A 19,364-nucleotide genomic window follows, 5' to 3' on the forward strand; every position below is an offset into this window, starting at 1 on the left:
GGGCATATTATATTCAAATCAAGCATGAATTGGTGTCCAGGAGACCTGGATTTACATTCTTATAGTTGCATTAGGTATTGGGATGACCTCTGCAAAATAACCTTTTTGAACTTAATTCACCCTGTCTACATAATTGAAAATCTGAAGATTGAGTTCAATACTTCTGACACTAGCAAGCTGTTTCATATTTGGGTTCTCCAATAGAGAATACAATATCCATCTTACCTTTACTCCTAAGAAACACAAGCTCTTTTTCAATCTGGGCACAATATTCCTTACAAAGTTTGGGTGAGTAATATGTTTACTTGCAACCTCTTTTTTGTCCCATTAGGTAGAAGTTCTTGGTAGTGAATGATAAGAGCAAGTGTTGGGTGAGACTGACAGTGCCATTTCAATGTGGCTGAATCTTTAGGGAAGGGCTTGCCCTCTTCCCTTTCTTTCTCCTTTCCACTATTCTGGCATCCTGGTATAGTCAACGCAGAGCTGGCGTAAATGAGGCTCAGAATGTCTAACAGATATTGGCTGCTGTTGACTCAGCAGTGTCATAATTACCAAGGCGCAAGATAACCCAGGCAGCTACGTACAGCTGGGGCCTCCCTTTGTTTTTTATACTAGCCTAACATTGTCATAACTGGAGTTCCAGAAGTCAAAATAAAACAATTGACTTAAAAACCATAAACAAGAATAGTGAAGTATGGTATAGAGAGCTCCATAGATGCTCAACCCTGGAATACTTAGCTCCATACTTTTATGTGAAGTATGAATTTCTTTTATATGAAGTTTTAAATTTAATGTTTTGATTAATTCAATGCTATAAAGCATTTTTGCTAATACAATAATGAATTTAATCTTCAACAATGTGGGCTGACATATAATTATAATATGCTATTTTTTGGCAAAATAACATTAATTTTTGAAATTAATTATTAATGATAAAAATAATGAATATCAAACATTGAGCCTACAACTGCATAATCACTGCCCTTTAATTTATAACCTCCACAACAAATTTCTGCATACCCCTCTGCTTTTACTGATATCCTTGGAATCTATCTGAATTCTTGCTAAAATGCACTTTCTCGTTCTTCCTCTAGAAACACGTAATTAATTGAGTTCACAAGTCTATTAATTATTGCACATCACTGGACTTATATTTCAGAGATATCTGAAATTTTTTTCATATCTTCTGTCTTTCAGAAGATATGAAGTATTTATTTATATTGCTATTTGTACTTTTTGCTTTTCACTCTCCAGTCGGTATAGTTGTTATACTGTTCTGTTGCATAATATTTTTACAACTCTCGCATTTTGAGTTATTTTGTAAAAATAATCTTACACTTGCTTATGAAGTCAAGGTTGCTGTTTAGCTCTCAATTGGAAGAAAGATTCAAAACGTATATGGTTTCTCCTTGGGTCATGAATAACACATTCTGAATATGTTAATTTACATAGAGCATCTCAGCATGTAGTAGATATTCTGGGTTAAATCGTGTCCCTCCAAAAGATTTGTTGCAGTCATGACCCAGTACCCCAAAATGTGATCTTATTTGGAAATAATATAATTACAGATGAAATTAGTTAATTTAAGATTTGGTCCTGCTAAAGAAGGCTGGGACCTTAATCCAGTATGACTTGCATCCTTATAAGAAGAAGACAGAGATAGGAAGGGCACCGCATGAAGACAAAGGCAGAGACTGGAGTGATGCACCTGCAAGTCAAGGAAAATCAAGGATTGCAGGCACACACTAGAAACTAGGAGACAGGCAATGAACAGATTCTCCCTCAAAGTCCTCATAAAGAACTCACCCTGCCAACACCTTGATTTCAGACTTTTAGATTCCAGAACTGTGAAAAAATACATGCGTTACATTAAGCCATCCATTTTTGATACTTTCTTATGGCAGCCTTAAGAAAATACTACAGTAAATATTGACTTTTATTTAAGAAGTACATATATTGGCTTATACTCACTCAGCTGATGTATTATTATTGTCTTCTGAAAAAATGTAAAACTACACAGTATTGAGCATGTGGGCTTTAGAAATAAGCTGGACTCAGATATTTACTCAGTCACTTATAACTGTGTGGTAAGAAAAAAGTATTCATGCTTTTTAACTCTGAAAGTCTCATTTATAATATGTACAAAATATTTTCTTCCTCAGCATGTGAGACCTGATATTTAATTTTAACTGGTATCTTTAAAGTTTTTTCCCTATATTGTTTGGCTTACAGAGGTGAGAAGTCAATATCACTTGCCCTTGCTTGCACACAAACACATCTTGTTAACACTACATGCATACATTACAAACGTATAGACTATGTAACGCCACAAGGTAAAGTTATGAACAAATTGTTCTACTTTACCCTCTTAGTCTTTCTTCTCACTGAAGAGTTTAGAATTGACACAGTGTAATGTCAGGTAATTCTAATATTGCTAATTAAATACACAGAGTCACATTTTCTACAGCTAGCAGTGATGTTTCTTAGAATTACCAGTGTTACAAATGGAGTTACTTCCGTATTGTCAATATAACTCACCTGTGTCTATTACATGAGTAACCTGGTCAGCTGATGAGATTGCTATTTGAGTCAATGCATCTTTTTGTAAGTACATATTAAGCCATATTACAACATAAAGTAATTGGTTCCCTCATGTTGAACGTTAATATGTAATTCTTACTATTTCCCAGTGAATAGCCAAGGAATTTAGGCAATCAAAGCATCCATGAGGCTTTCATCACTCATTTAGCATCAGTTCTAAACTGAATGATCTGAGAAGTTCACTGCAGTTTTTGTGTGAACCTAAGAATAGGACAGTGGTGTAAGCGCTGCCAGATGTGCTTCTACATTTGGAATGTACATAATGTAAGGTTTTCTTGAAGAAATACTTCAACTAGAAAGTAGGCAAGAGTACGTTGCATAAAATCAAGATAGTATCTATAAATATAACAACATAAATTCAATAGTATATTCTGTGTAGTGCAAAGAGAGGTAGTATAGTATGGTGTTTTTGTATATAATTCATTGGGTCAGACTGCATAAGGTGGATTATTTCTTCATCACTTAATATTTGTGTGATCTTAACTAATGGCTCCTTTACTTTGGACTTCAATTTCCTTATCTTTATAATGGAAATAATAATATTTATTTACGTGACTATCACGGGTCTTCCAAATAGTCCAACAACTTCTCCATGTCCCCTGGAAGTAAGTTCAAGGCAAAACCATTTTTCTGGTGGAAAAAAAAAAAAAAAATTACCTGATTGATTTCTGGAATTTATTTTAGTCAAAGAGTAGGATGCATGTGTATGATTCTTCAGTTTCTCTATTCTTGTGATAACCTTAAGTGGACCAGGGAGAAAGAACAGAAAACAACTCCATACACTTCCAGGCTTCCATCCTTGATCCACAAATGGTATTCTCTTTGCTTCTAAACATTGTTTCTCCTGATGCAGTTAACCTTCAGTGATTGTCATGGGCCATGGCTAATCTGTAGTTTAGGGTTCTAATTCAACGACTTGTTCATTTGTGGGATGCTCATACAACCTTTTGATTAAAATGTTACTTAGTCTGGGCACATTGGTTCAAACCTGTAATGGCAGCACTTTGGGAGGCCGAGGTGGGGGATCACTTGAGATCAGGAGTTCGGGACCAGCCTGGCCAACATGGTGAAACCTCGTCTCTACTAAAAATTGAAAAATCAGCTGAACGTGGTGGCTCGTGCCTGTAATCACAGCTGCTTGGGAGGCTGAGGCAGGAGAATCACTTGAACCCAGGAGGTAGAGGTTGCAGTGAGCTGAGGTCATGCCACTGAACTCCAACCTGGGCAAGAGCGAGACTCTGTCTCCAAATAAATAAATAAATAAATAAAATAGTTAATTAAAGATGAAGTTTGACTATTACAACTTTCTTGTCCTTGTATCTGGCCTATAATCATGAGCAATCTGTGCTCTCTGACTACTTCAGAGAAGAAGCTTATTCTTCATAATGTTATTTACATCCAAAGAATGTTTATCACAAGTGAAAGGCAACATTAGACTCAGTTGTTCTTTTTCTTACTGAAGGAATAGTTATGAACTCTTGGAACTTAAATATTCCATTTCTCAGTAATGGCTAAAGTTTAGGGCCCCATTGTCTTTCTTTGAGAATTTAAAATATGTTATTTCTGATATATATTTTTGCCATAAATTTATGCTATATAAATACCTCATGCTTTTTTTTTTTTTTCTTTGTTTTTGTCTAGATTCTCAAAGAACTGATTCTTTTTCTTGAAGTCTAGCAGTTTTACTGGAATACATATTGATCATTCTGGAACATTATGTAGTTTTCTTTTTTTAATTCAATAAAATTTTTCTGAACAATACATTTTAGTATATGTTCTGCTCCCTTGCCTGATTTACTGCTTCAGAAATTTCTATTAACTCAGAGTTTTATTGTCTACATTTAATATTCATTACTTTGTGGTGAAAAACTTATATTGCTTTTATATTTTGCTTTTTCTTTTCTTTTTAACTTTTATGCTTCTTAATGCATTATTATTTTTGTAATTCACTCCTGAGTTCTTATTTGTTTAATCTTAATTTCTAAATACTTAAAAAAACTAATTATTTCTGCATTCCTGCCACCCATTTCAGATATTTGTAGCTTTCACATATTGTATTTTCATATGTCCTATAAATATCTTAATGTTTCTTAATCATTTTGAATAACAGGTTAAGGTTATGATACTTTTAGCAGATTTTTGGTGTGACTATACAGTGTTAGTAGCATTCCTAATCCTCTTGTTCTCAAGATAATTTTGGTTAAAATTAGACCTTCATAATTTTCTATGAATGCACGTGTTTGTGTATCTGTGTGTGTGTGTGAAATTAGTTTCTGTATGTTTTAGGCAGAAGCTTGATTCAGTAGCTTTTCTGAATTCACAATATTTGCTTTTCTATTGTTTCATGTTGTGTTAAAAATATGGGTTCCTCAACCCATAGCTAAGGTGAACTTCTCACTTTAAGCAACTGCAAAACTGTACACATTTATAAGTGAACTGTTTTCTGGTGCTGGATAACAAACAGCAAAGTCAAAGAGGCTGGATCCATAAGTGAGCTCCACATTCACCCAAGGTTTTACCTTTGAAGGTATTCCTAATCAGGAAAGCAGATCCCAAGCTGAGCCGAGGTGCATACATGGGAAGATCAGAGCTTCTCAGTTCGCAAATTTGTTAGGCAGGTTTTGGGAATGGTAAAATTATACAGAGGAGAACCCCCACCCAGAAAACTGTGAAGGGATTCTCCTAAAGTCCTTGGCCAAAAGCTTGGCCTCTGGGAAGACCATTCATTGAGGCCTTTGGGAAGCCTAGCAGCAAGTCATTGTTGATGCATAGAGAATCAAAGGTTACGCATTTCTGAAGCTAAAGCTCTGCCAGAGCGAAGAACTCTCATGAAGCAATTAGATTATTTAATTCAAACTTATGAAGGCAATTTTGTCAGGCAACTAAATTACTGGTGGATACTCCTGAATCTGTTCAAGGAGATTGTGTGTGTGTGTATGTATGTGTGTATACATACATTTGTATATGTGTGTGTGTGTGTATACATGTAGTATATGGGAAAAACTGCAATAAGTAGGAACACATCAAGGGTTGACCCGTATGTTGGAAATAGAGGACAAGGACTTTGATGCTACCATTATAAATATAAATACAGACATGAAGAACAGTGTCATCCTGTTGGTTGAACAAGACTCTATAGAAATAGAATCTACTAAAATGAAAATTCTATAACTAAAAATCATAATACTGACAAACAATTGTATATTGATTATGTAATATACCATATTGAGAAGTTAGAAAGCCAATCCACACAAATTGAAAGTAGAACAAAGGGAATAACTAAAAATGAAGGTAGACATTAACAAAGTTGGAAACATAAATTTAAGCTTACAGATAGAACATATTAGTTATTTTGATAAATTCCTAACAGAGTTGATCAAGATAAAAAATGAAAAAATAAATAATCATTAGAAATGATGGAGGCACCATTAGACATTGTAAAGACTTTAAACTAGCGAACAATATGAAGAAAACTGTTTACATTAATAAATTATTTACATGACATGAACAAAGTTCTTGAAAACTCAAGTTTAGCAAACATGATACAAAAGGAATTTAAAACACTAAAGGGCCCTACATCACTTTAGAAGAATTATACTTTTAAAACATTTTGCAAAAAGTCTCAAGGACCTGGTGGCTTCATTGGTATATTTTGTCAAACTTTTAATAATGAAAACATAGTAATTTTATAAACTTCTTTCAGGAAATAAAGGTGAATTGTATTTTATTTATCTCATTTAAGTCACTCAAAAATAAAATATGAATTTCTTAATCAAATTGTAAAAGCATATAAAAATTTTAACACACTAAGGCACGGGTTTATCCCAATTATGGAAGTTTGTTTTAATATTTTAAATCAAACAAAGTAGTCTTGCACATTATCAACAAAAAAATTTTAAGAATTATCTCAACATATTCGGGAAATGTATTGACAAAATCCAAAACCAATTTATAATTTAAAAAAAAAATTTCATAAAATAGGAATAGAAATTAACTCTAAGGTTAGAATAGATTGTGTATAATCTACAACTAAGATTATTATTGTTAAAATATTAGATGGCTTCTTTTAATTTGGAGATTAAGAGTATGTTATCTTAACTTTTAACTTTTCCCTCCCTCCCTTCCTTCCTTTCTTTTCCTTTTCTTTTCTTTCTGTTTCATTTCGTTTCTTTTTACTTTTCTGTTTCTTTCCTTCTTTCTTTCTTTCTCTTTCCTTCCTCCCTCCATCCCTCTCTCCTTTCCCTTTTCTCTTTTCTTTTTTTTTCTTTTCTCTCTCTCTCTCTCTTTTTTTTTTTTTTCCAGGGTCTCTGACCCAGGCTGGAGTGTCATAGCTCAATCATGGCTCACAGCAGCCTCTACCTTCCAGGCTTAAGTAATCTTCTTACCTCAGCTACTTTCATTTTGTGTGTGGAGACAGAGTCTCACTATGTTGCCCATTCTGTTATTGAACTCCTGGGGTCAAGTGATCTTCCTGCCTCAACCTCCCAAAGTGCTGAGATTACAGGTGTGAGGCCCTGCGCCTGGCCCATCTTAATATTTATATTCAGTATTGCGCTAGAAAGAACAAATGGTGGCATAATCTAAGAGCTAGAAAGGATACAGATAGAGAAATAAGCAAAAACTCTTTTATGTGTGTATAATATGTCTGTGTTAAGAAAATGCTAAGGATTCTAATAAATGTTTTTTAGTAAAATCTAGTATATAATAATAATTTTCTTTTTATAACCTAGCAATAAAAACTAAAAAATTATAAAAGTGGTCCTTATAACAGAGGAGGAGCACCATCATCTTGGACAAACACCGCCACTTTAAGTTCCAGCTCCCTTTCTAGTCTCACGCATTTCCAGGAAATCATGTAGAAGCTTCTCTTCTAACTACAAGCAGCCACAAAGAGCAGACAATAAAATACAGACAAGACAGCTCAGGCACAGAGGGAGGTGGGGGAAAAGTCTTTTGGGTAACTGCCAAACTCCACTCTCATACAATGAGCCCCAGTAAAACAGTGGGCCTTAATAAGCACATTCCTTTCCCTTCAGGTGCACTAAGATAGGAAATCTAAAAGCAGACTCAGGGTGTATGTCTGCAGCTGCAGAAAGATGTATGGGAACAGACACACAACTCTCCCTCCCAGAAAAGCACAACAAAAAGACATAGAAGCAGTCCAAGCCTCTGATAAACATTATCACCTTGAATACTTACAAACTCTTAGTCTGAGGCCGGGCGCGGTGGCTCACGCCTGTAATCCCAGCACTTTGGGAGGCCGAGGCAGGAGGATCACGAGGTCAGGAGTTTGAGACGAGCCTGACCAACATGGTGAAACCCTATCTCTACTAAAAATCCAAAAAAAAAAAAAAAAAAAAAATTAGCTGGACATGGTGGTGTGTGCCTGTAACCCCAGCTACTCTGGAGGCTGAGGCAGGAGAGTCGCTTGAACCGGGGAGGCAGAGGTTGCAGTGAGCCGAGATACCGCCACTGCACTCTAGCCTAGCCTGGGCGACAGAGACTCCATCTCAAAAAAAAAAAGAAAAAAAAACTCTTAGTCTGTAACTAAGTGTGCCTCTGATCTAATTCTGCCAGATGCCCTCTTCAAGGGCCACCTTTCGTGATTCTTTCCTCTTTCTTTAATTCTTACATTTACCATGGGATTCTATCCTTGAGTATTTGTACAGAATAATGTACTTTCTAACAACAGCTAAACATTAGATGAATATTATTGTTGAATCACTTTATTTTGATTGATATAAAGATACATCAATTTGCAAATGATAAGAGCAGTGATGCTTAACCCAGTAGTCTTTAATAGCTCATTTATTTTTGACCCATTTTGAAGTATAAATTGAAAATTGTTGTGAGAGTAAAAATTGCCTTTGAAAGCAAGGCTTCTACAGCTTTTATTAGAAGCCCTTGAATAATAAGTGAGTTTTGAGATGTATACGTTTTCTTCTTTTTAGAAATTATTAAGGCAATTTCCTCAGATAATACTAAAATAATTTTAGAAAATAATGTGGAAATGGTGAAAGTACATCTAATACTTTTATTGTAACCTGAAGCTATTCTATGAATATATGAATTGTCATCATTTTCAGTGTTCTGTGATTAAAGAATAAAAATGACTTAAGGATAAAGGGTGCATAGTGCTTCATAATATTTAGTTACCAATTACATATATTGGGAAAAAGGGATCAGGCTAACTTTAAATAAATTGTAATATTATTATTATAAACAATTGTATCTCTTAATTTCTCACATTTTATTTTAATAATAGACTAGATCTCAGCCTCAAAGAGTTTTTGAAGGGGTGGCCTGCCCCTCCACACCTGTGGGCGTTTCTCGTTAGGTGGAACGAGAGACTTGGGAAAAGAAATGAGACACAAAGTGTAAAGAAAAAGTGGGCCCTGGGGACCGGCGCTCAGCATACAGAGGACCCGCTCCAGCACCAGTCTCTGAGTTCCCTCAGTATTTATTGATCATTATCTTTACCATCTCAGAAAAAGGGAAGTGGCAGGATAATAGGAGCATGGTAGGGAGAAGGTCAGCAGTAAGACATATGAATAAAGATCTCTGTGACATGAATGAGTTTAAGGAAAAGTGCTGTGCCTTCATATTCATAAACAAACATCTCCATAAACCTTTTTAGTGCACAAAGAGCAGCATTGAGCTAGCAAGTCCCACCTTCAGCCCTAAGGCGGTTTTCTCCCATCTTAGTAAATGGAACATACAATTGGGTTTTACACCGAGATGTTCCATTGCCCAGGGACGGGCAGGAGACAGATGCTTTTCTCTATCTCAACTGCCAAGAGGACTTCTTGCCTCTTTTACTAGTCCTCCTCAGCACAGACCCTTCACGGGTGTCAGTCTGGGGGACGATCAGGTCTTTCCCTTCCCACGAGGCCATATTTCAGACTACCACATGGGGAGAAACCTTGGACAATACCTAGCTTGCCTAGGCAGAGGTCCCTGTGAACTTTGGCAGTGTATTTGTCCCTGGGTACTTGAGATTAAGAGAATGGTGATGACTTTTCACAAGCATACTGCCTTCAGGCACTTGTTTAACAAAGCGCACCCTGCACAGCCCAAAATCCTTTAAACCTTGAGTCACCACAGCACATGTCTCTTGCAAAGACAAGGTTGGGGGTAGGGTCACAGATTAACAGCATCTCAAATATAGAACAAAATGGAGTGTATCTCTTTTTCTTTTCCCCACAAGTTTTCATTCTCAAAATTACTTAGAGATCACTTAACCTTCATTTACAGTTAACCCTTAATGTCACATCAGTATTAATCTTACTTGGAAATAATTATTTTATCGATTGAATATAAATTAGAATATGTTTTAAAACAAAAGCTGAGCATGGTTTTATTTTGTAGCTAAAAATGTAATTTAAGAATCTACTATTTAATTGTTTAATCTAAAATTCTCAAGCAGTATATCTACCATATGTAATTGATTTTTTATTTTATGGGGTGTTTTGATGGGCAAATGTTTCAAATTTTGATTAATTTCAACTTATCAATTTCTTTATTTTATGGTTGCTCCTTCAGTCTCCCTAAGAAAATTTCCTACCAATGATTACAAAGAAAATTCCTTTAAGACTGTATAGTTTTTTAAAGTATCTTGCAACTTATTATTCATTTTCAACCTGATTTGATTTTTTTAAGTTATTATATTCTTATATGAACTTTAGAACTGCTTGTTAATTTTTATTACAAGCCTTCTTGGATTATATAACGAAGCATTGGAACTACCAGTCATTTCAGGGAGAACTAACATCATAACGATATTGCGTCTCATCAAAGTTTGGTCGTTTTCAGTGTAGTGCTCTGTCACTTCATAAGTTAAAGATATTCCAAAATATATATATATATTTTAATCTCATGGTAAATGTAAAAATTAAAGAGGAAAGAATCACGAAAGGTCGCCCTTGAAGAGGGCTTCTGGCAGAGTTAGGTCAGAGGCACACTTTATTACAAACTAAGGGTTTTTTGTTTTCTGTTTTCTGTTTTTTTGAGATGGAGTCTCTGCCGCTGCCGCTCAGGCTAGGCTAGAGTGCAGTGGCGGTATCTCGGCTCACTGCAACCTCTGCTGCCCGGGTTCAAGCGATTCTCCTGCCTCAGCCTCACATATCTCTCTTTTGAACAGCAAGCATTCAAATCAGGGTTCAGTAACATCATCAAAGTGTGAACAAGAAGGCTGCTAGAGCTGGCAGTGTCACCAAGTCTGCTCAGAAAGTTCAGAAACCTAATGAATGTTATCCGTAAACCTGCCACCTTGTCGTAATCAGTGGAAATATCTCAGATCTGTTTGTCTCAATTGACCATTGAAATTTTCTTGGACCACAAAATCATTAAGCCAGAAAGAAAATTCAAGCTGGGAACTACTTGGGGCAAACCTGCCTCCCATTCTTTTCAAAGTCATCCCTCTGCTCCCTGAGATAAATGCCTATCTGATTGCCTCCTTTAGAAAGACTAATCAGAAACTCAGAAAAATGCAACTGTTTGTCTCTCACCTACCTGTGACCTGGAAATCCCCTCCCTGCTTTGAGTTTTCCCACCTTTCTGGACTGAACCAATGTTCATTTTACATATATTGATTGATGTTTTATGTCTGCCTAAAATGTGTAAAACCAAGCTGTGCTCTGACCACCTTGGGCGCATGTCATTAGAACCTCCTGAGGCTGTGTCATGGGTGTGCATCCTCAAACTTGGCAAAATAAACTTTATAAATTAACTGAAACCTGTCTCAAATTTTCTGGGTTCAAAATATCTATCTAGGCTTAAGCAGAATACAAAATATGTAGAGAAAACAGATGTTTCTGGGGAACTTTGTTACTAAATATAACCATGACAATTAATTGCATTAATACTACTTTCCAATACATTAAAAATCTAAAATTCTGCCCTACAAAGAAATCACAGCATGAAGGCATTATTTAAAACCTCTTCTTTTTCCATTATTTTGCCAATTTCTTTGAACCATCTTTAATGCTAGCTGAGATTCAAATTTACGTAACAACCAGTAACCGTCTAGTTGTTCCCCAATCTCTTCACCTTCTAACGTCTAAATTCAGGGCTTTTAAAAAGGACTTGAAACATTGATTGAAGTGAGAGACGGTGGTGGAGACTTACTTATAAGTGATTTTTTTCTTCCTGAGGAGGAAATACAGTCTTCTTCATATACCTGTTGGTTCCTTCCCTCTCTGCCTTAGGTGATCCAACTGTAATCATGATACTCTCCCTTTCCCCCAGTGCAAGGAACTGAATTGTCTATGATGTCAAAATCACAATTCTGTTACCTCACTGTGATGGAGGCCTTAGAGGAAGGGGAAGTTGTGAATAGCCCTGGGCTCTTCTTAAGCTTTGCAAAGTGTTCTGGATAGGGCTAATTGCAGAACCAAGAGAGAAAGGCCCCCAAACTGTTGTAAATTCTAGGCTTAAAAGGTTTGAGCTCATCCTGCAGCTAGAAGAGGGGTTCCTGGGACTCAGAGCGGGCCCTTTAGGACCATGGACTACATTTCCCAGCAGCCTTCATGTCACATTGGCATCCTCCACTGGTGGGCAGGGGAGTCCTTCCAAGAGAGGGCTGTAGAGGACAGGGCAGGGCAGGAGAGCAGCTGAGAGGAGCCTTGGCTAAACTATTAAGGACCAGGATGACAAAGAAAACCCCTTCTTTCCCGGCCAAACAAAACAAAGACCAAAAAATAAGCAAAAAAGAGTTTTTTATGTAAATCTGTGTGTCAGAGTTGTTTTCCTAGGAAACCTGACCCTAAACATTTGAAGCCAGGAGTCAACCAAAGTAGCCAACTCTAAAATGGGAGTTTGGGGTTGGATGGCTTGCTAGTTGGTTGGCTGTGAAGAACCTGTCGTTAGTGGTAGTTGGATGACTAATAGCCCATTAGTATGGCTTGTGGTAGTGGTATAATTATTAACCTTCCATTGGCATTTAACTGAGAAGAAATACCAATGCAAAGGAATATACTAGCGAGTCCAATGGCTCAGGATTTTGAGAGTTTTATATGAATTAGTAATACTAACTCTATAAAATCCAGCAGGTGCTGCTGAGTTTCTTCAATGCTTTAGAACGTCTAGGGATGATTAATCTCCAATTAAAACCCAAGTGTGAAAGCCAGATGGCCTCCTTGGCAGCATGTAAAGAGACTCATTTCCTACAGCTGGAACATAGGAAAAGCTCAGGATCATGGCTAAGTCTTAGTTACAGAGAAGGCTGTATTCTCAATGCTAGCAATATGTTACACTGAGGTCAGAGACCTCATAGAAAGGATTGGGGCTCTGAGACTTCATATAGAGTTGTCTTTGTCAATGTATTCAGAAGTCAACAAATCTCAGACTCTCATGGCACCTCTGTACCTGCATAATGTCCCAGTCCTCTGTGCTAAAGCAGAAAACTCAGCAATTGAAAAAATGCATAGTTATCTTCCTTGTTGAAAAAATGTGCTCCCCTCATCATGTAACCTTACATCTCTTCCTGAGTGCAGTCTTAATGGTTAGCATTGTATTAGTTTCCAGTGGTTGCTTTAACTAGTTAGCACAATTGGTGACTTAAAGAAACAGAAATGTATTATCTTATAGTTATGGAGGCTAAAAGTCTGAAGTCAGTATCAGTGATCCCAAATCAAAGTGCTGTCAGGATTTCTGGTCATTACTGGCATTTCTTGGCTTGTGGTTTTATCATTCCAATTTCTGCCTCTATCTTTACTTTGCCTTCCCCTCTTCTGTCATGTTAAAACTCCCTCTCCCTCCCTCTTACAGGGGTGCATGAAATTGTATTTGGGGCTCACCCTAGTAATTCAGGATAATCTTCCCTTCTCAAGATTCTTAACACATCTGAACGACCCTTTTGCCTCATAACATTTTTTTGTCACAAGCATTAGGACTTAGCATTTTTATGTCTCAAGGATTAGGACTTAATATTTTGGGGTGGCCATTATTTAGCCTACTATAAGCATTTATTCACAATATTATCTGGTATGGAAAGGAATAGACATTTTTATTAATGTTACAGAAGGCATCATAAATGAATTGCAGATCTTGGCCAACAATTACTAGAAGGAGACGGGATGGTATGTGTGTGATTGGATTCTGAAGGTGCTGAATCAAGGGTGGTGGGATGTAATAATGAATTAAGGATAATTTTAGACTACATAAGAGCACTTTCTCATGATACAGCAAGCATCACATTAAACTACACATTTTAGCTTTTTAGGTGCTTGCCATCTAAGTACTTTAGATATTTTGTGTATAGGGACCAGAAGATAAGTAAAGAATTCATGATCTTGACAAGGGTGATTTCTTCTGATCAGCAGAAAACAGATGATTTTACACAATTAGGGAAGGAAGGAATAGGTGTGTAACCCACATGATTCACTTTAGTAAACCATAGTGTTTTAGTTTCTAATTCTAACCATAAATGTATTTATGCAGCAGTTCTGGCCTCAGAAGAGGATAGTTGCGAAGAACTCACATCACTCAGGAATGAGAATTTGAGTTACCACATAAGAAACCAAAACCTGCAAAGATGATAGCTGAGCATGAGAATTTAGAATAAATAATAGAGGAAGAAGGTGATGGGAGCCAAGCTTGGCTTTGAAAACAACTACATAGCTGGGCCTGCATGTCACTAACCTCCCTCTTCTAAATTTGAACTGAGAAAGAGAGGCCCGTAGGAGCCAGAGAGGAGCTGCTTCCTGCCTGTGCATATGTTAAGTGTATTTGTGCTGTACAAGAAGTATGAAATTGTAACAAAAAATGTTTTTATCCTTCTGAATGTTCATGGCTTTCAGAGCAAAAAATACAGGCAATCTAGGATAATGGATTGTTGAACAGAAATTCAAGAATAAAATACTTCTTAGAGATGTATAAATTTATCTATGTGTTTACACTTTGAAGAGGAATAAAACCTCAAGCCATGAAGGAAGGCAAAAACCTAGGGACTTTTATTTGAGAATTGTTTACATTAGGAAAATAAGGTTTCTCTTCTTTCCTCAGGAGGGGAGGGTGGCAGCTGTACAGCAGCTCCTTATAAGATCCTAGATTTGTCACTTGAGGGCTCCTCTTCTGTGGCACAAACCCAAAAGTGCAGTTGACAACTGCCCTAATTTCATTGCCTCTGAGAGATTGGGATAAGGGAAAGTGATGTTGTTATTGCTATAATTAATTCTAATGCCTGATCTAGAAAAGAGATGCTTTCTTTCAGAAGAAAATTATAAATATAGGTGTTAAAACCTGATCAGAGTCAGGTTTTGACAGCCATGGAGTTGTGCTACTCAGATGTACTTTTGAGAGAACCTATTGTGAGCAGCGTAGATGGTAACAATCCTCCATCTGCCACACATTTGGATTTCCAGCAGTCTCATGACAAGGCTGCATTCTCTTCAGATTTCTCATAGACAAAGAAGAGCATGACTAGGGAATAAAGTTGGGTTGTTTCTAGCCCAATGTAGTACTCCACTAATGGGCATTTTTTCCTCTGCGGCTTCTCGTTTACTTGGTCAAGAACTTCTCAGAGCTTCACTGCAGTCTGCGACTCTCCCAAATCAATTCTTCTTTATTTCCTGTTGTTTTTATAGTTATAAATCCTATTGCAAGGTTAGAATGTTCTGCCTACCTTCTCCTGCCCATTAAATCTCTTCATTGTCTAATTACATCTTTGTATGTGCTTCTCAGAAGACCTTAAATAACAACAACTAAAACCAAACAATTTGCGTATAGATGGGATCCTGAACAACATACATTTCTAGTCTTGCCCAACTCTTCTTTTCTCTGCCATAATATGGTCTGAAGAAAAACAGAGACTATGACATTGATCTTCTGTATCAACTGTATTACATTAATTCTCCCAATTTGCAAGAATTGGCCAGTAGGTTAAAAGTTTTGGTAAGATACATGCATTACAGAGGGTTGAAATAAAGCTTACGTACATTCAGGGGCATTCATCATTAGTAGGAAATATTAGGCTTCCATTGGTTTAGGGTATGGATATACTGGAATGGCTCCTTTAAGGTAATAGGGAAATTATTGTAACTTACACTTTCCACAATAAGAGAGAAAAACAAACACACAGAATATTTGGTAGGCCCTTAGGTTTATGGAATTACCATGTTTCACAATTGGTAATGATGTTTTAACTCATATAATATGTGACACAAAAGACTAACAGCTCTTGGTGAGTATCAGAGCAGAAAAGGATGATGAAGAAGGTCTGAAATGTAATGCAAGTCCATCCTATTTTCGTACTGTAGGATTTGGCAGACCCTATGGTTCCAGACTTGTTAGTATTACAGAAAGACACTGTGTAGAATTTATAGCAAGCCCCCATGGGAGAATCATAAGGCAGCCTGATAGATCATTGATAAAATTATGCCATCCACAGAGGAAAATACCATTTGAAAAGCCGTTCCTGGCATGATAGTGAATCCAGGTAGAGATGAAGTGCCTGTCCATAAAACACCAAGTTGCCTGGTAGCCAGAAATGCCAACCATGAGGTAAGTTCCGTTGCACTCACTAATTCATAAAACTGGCTGGGTAGGCAGGATTTCATGGTGAAGTAAATGTGGTAAACCCAGTTCACAAGCAATATTGGAGGATGGAAGTAAATTATTTGAGCAGGTAGTCAGCCCCTGTATTTCCTACCATGCTTCTACCATGCCTCTCCATGAGCTCACACTGTGTCTCTTTAGGGTGGTTCCAATATAACCAGCAGATAGAGTAGAAAGACCATGCTTGTTTTTACAGATAGATTGTCTTGATATGGTATGTGATTTCACTTCGTATGTCAGGGCAAGCTGAAAATGCATTTGGAATATACTAGAGACCTCCTTTATGTGCCCTTGAAAGGCGGAGAGGGAAAATCTTCCTGATGGTTAGTTTTCACATTAACTCTGGACCTTCACTCTGTGAGAAAAGAGAGTAAGCCTGAGAAAAGAATGACACACACACACACACACACACCCCAATATTAATGGCTTGACTGGGCTGGTTGATCTAGGTCTGAAATGACAGACTAGGAGACCATGAGTAGGAGACATGTAAAAAGAACTGTTGTGGTGAACATAAAGTGTGAAGGGCAATTTAGCTACTGTAACTGCAACGCACAGGGACGAATTATGAACTCTTGACATGCCACTGTAGTTTAAGGGGATTAACTAGCCACTTTGTTGTGGCAAAGAGACATTGCATTAGATCCTACAATACCAAAAGGTGTGGCAATTTATCTTGTCTAGAATCAACACATATAAAGTATGGTATTGACATTCCTGCACATAATGTCTTGGCCACACAATATTTAAGGGTTACAGAGTGTTTCATTCACCAACACAGGATCCTGAATAATACTGAATTGGATTAAGATACCAATTTTATATCAAGAATTTTGCAACTCATGATCTAAGATTCAAGAGTCCAATCATATTACTGCACCATTCAGTACACAGAACGTGCTGGCTTGATAGGGCAAAGAAATGGCCTGTCCAAGGTGAAGTTGAAGTGCCATTTGGATATGATGCCTTGTGCTGATGGACACTACGTGCCAAGATAAAGTATACACTCTACATCAGTGATAATTATGAAGCCCTGTGTCCTTAATAAGTAAAATGCAATCCAAGGTACATAAGTAGTAGTGTCACTTTTTAGCATTCTCCAGAAACCCATCTGGAGATTTTGCCTTTCCTGTCTACACAACTGTAGGTTCTGTTTTGGAGCCTTGGTTCTCAGAAGGAAAATGCTTCTATTGGGGAAATAACAAGAGTCCAATTCAACTTGAATCTATGGCTGTCACTCATTCACTTCATGCTCCTCATTGCAGGAGAACCACTGACAAGGAAACAAGTCACTTTCCTTTTAGAGACAGTGAACTTAAATGATCAAGAGATAGTACAACTAATATTACATATTCAGGCACCCAAGTGACTCACTTGTGCATCTATTCTTTGCCAAATAATGAAAGTAAGTGGTAAAGTTCACTAATGTCATCTGAGAAGTGCTTATTGATCAGGAGTTAAGACCACTCAGAGATAAAATTCTTAGTCAAGCTGTAAGGTAAATCCCTGAAACCACAAGAATCATAAGTCAAACACAAGACAAATCTAGACTTGGTAGTATATTAGAGATAACATAAGTATCAGGTTTATTATGAGCATATAACTGCAGGAATATAATATCAACAAGGTATAGCAATGGGAACTTTTAGGCATACCCATAAATATCAGTTTATAATTATTCCAGGAAGAGTTGCTGGCTAAAATTACTGAAAATGTGTTTTCTTATCACATTATATGAACGAGCAGCTCTAAGGCACGCAAGAGTGGTCTACGCTCTTAGGGCTTCCTAGAAGTCCCCTGCTACCAGAATAAATCATTCACTTCTTTCAGGTTTTTGCAGTGTTGGCAGCTCACATCTATCTCCTGAGCCCCTCCTTAAGAATGGCTCTCATCTAAAAAAGTTTTCTTGCCTAAACTTATATTCTCTTACCCAAGAAGCCAGTGTTCAATGTCTGGCCAAGGGAACAAATGTAAAGGTAAGTTTCCTGGCTTCAATACAAGACAAGTCTGTAGGGTTATCCCCGTGCCAGAGCTCTGAGTTTGACCAGCCAAGACCTCTGTAGTAACTGAATCTTAGTTCAAATTATTGTTCTGCCAATTCTGCTTTCTTCAGTCTTCAACAATGTTTATCAAAAGAGCAATTCCTGTTTAATCTCTTGTATATAAATCTCTGTCTCCGATTCCACTTCCCAAAGAAGCCCAACTTCAAAGTTCATTTGTTTATAGTCTATTTTTTCAGATTATGGAAATGTTGATAAAGTTATATATTCTGGTAACCAAAAAGGAAATACGACTTTTATTTGCTTTTTCAAGGTAATGTGAAAGAATCTATACTGGCAGTCAACATGAACTTGTTTTGAAGTTGATGCATCCCCCAGATCATTGACTTTCTACCAAATAAATTGAAATGCAGAGAGATATTTCAAAATAAAATTATATCAGGTGTCCTTATATCAACAGAAGATACAACATGATTTATTTTTTGATGCCCAGAGGTAATTCACAGGCATCAGATAAATAATTATATTAGAAATAGGGGATTAGATCACTCCTTCCTCAAAATCTGTATCATTGTTTTAGTTTCACTCACTAACCCTACTACCAATGTTGTATCTCGAATGCTAGAATTTTGGTGAAGGTTAACATCTCTGAGCTGTCTCATTTTAAATGCCCAGTAATCAGTAGCCTGTATTCCTTTGCTCTATTTAGTCAAGAATGGTATTTTTGCAGGAGCAGAATAAACTAATTCTAAAAACATACCCAGGGAACCATGATGACATTTCCAGTTACTTCAACTTTGCAAACTCAGATTTATGTTTATTTATTTCCTCCGAAATTATAATAGTATTTTCTTTTAAGGTAATCCCACTATGAAAAAAGAATGAAAACAAACTTTATCTCATCCTGAATACCTGAACTCTGGCATACAGCATCCTAAATACCTGAACTCTGGCATACAGCTGAACTCTGGCATTAGCTTCTAAATATTTCTGATGTCTTAATGAACTTGGAGGCAAAAATGAATGCTTGTTGCCTTTAACTCTTGATAAGTCCCCACCATCGGCCTCAGATTTTGTAAGGCAAATATCTTTAAATTTAAAAAGAGCAGGATAAATAAGGTGGTCCTTTAGAAGCAGACAGAACTTCATTCTTCAGATTTACGACTCTTTATCTTGGTGCTATCTCACTTGGCTTCTTTCCCAGAAATT

The 19,364-nt window shown here is 36.8% G+C and overlaps 1 long non-coding RNA gene across 1 annotated transcript in view; it reads right to left on the minus strand.

Annotated features, from left to right (window-relative positions):
• LOC102135612 (uncharacterized) overlaps positions 1–11,850 on the minus strand; it is a 112,382-nt gene extending 100,532 nt beyond the window's left edge. Inside the window, exon 1 of the long non-coding RNA XR_006700488.2 lies at positions 11,728–11,850. This is a non-coding gene — a long non-coding RNA (uncharacterized lncRNA). The remainder of the gene's footprint in view (positions 1–11,727) is intronic.
• Between the last annotated feature and the right edge of the window lie 7,514 nt (positions 11,851–19,364).

Source organism: Macaca fascicularis, chromosome 8 (genome assembly GCF_037993035.2).
Source record: "Macaca fascicularis isolate 582-1 chromosome 8, T2T-MFA8v1.1".
Classification (NCBI taxonomy): domain Eukaryota; kingdom Metazoa; phylum Chordata; class Mammalia; order Primates; family Cercopithecidae; genus Macaca; species Macaca fascicularis.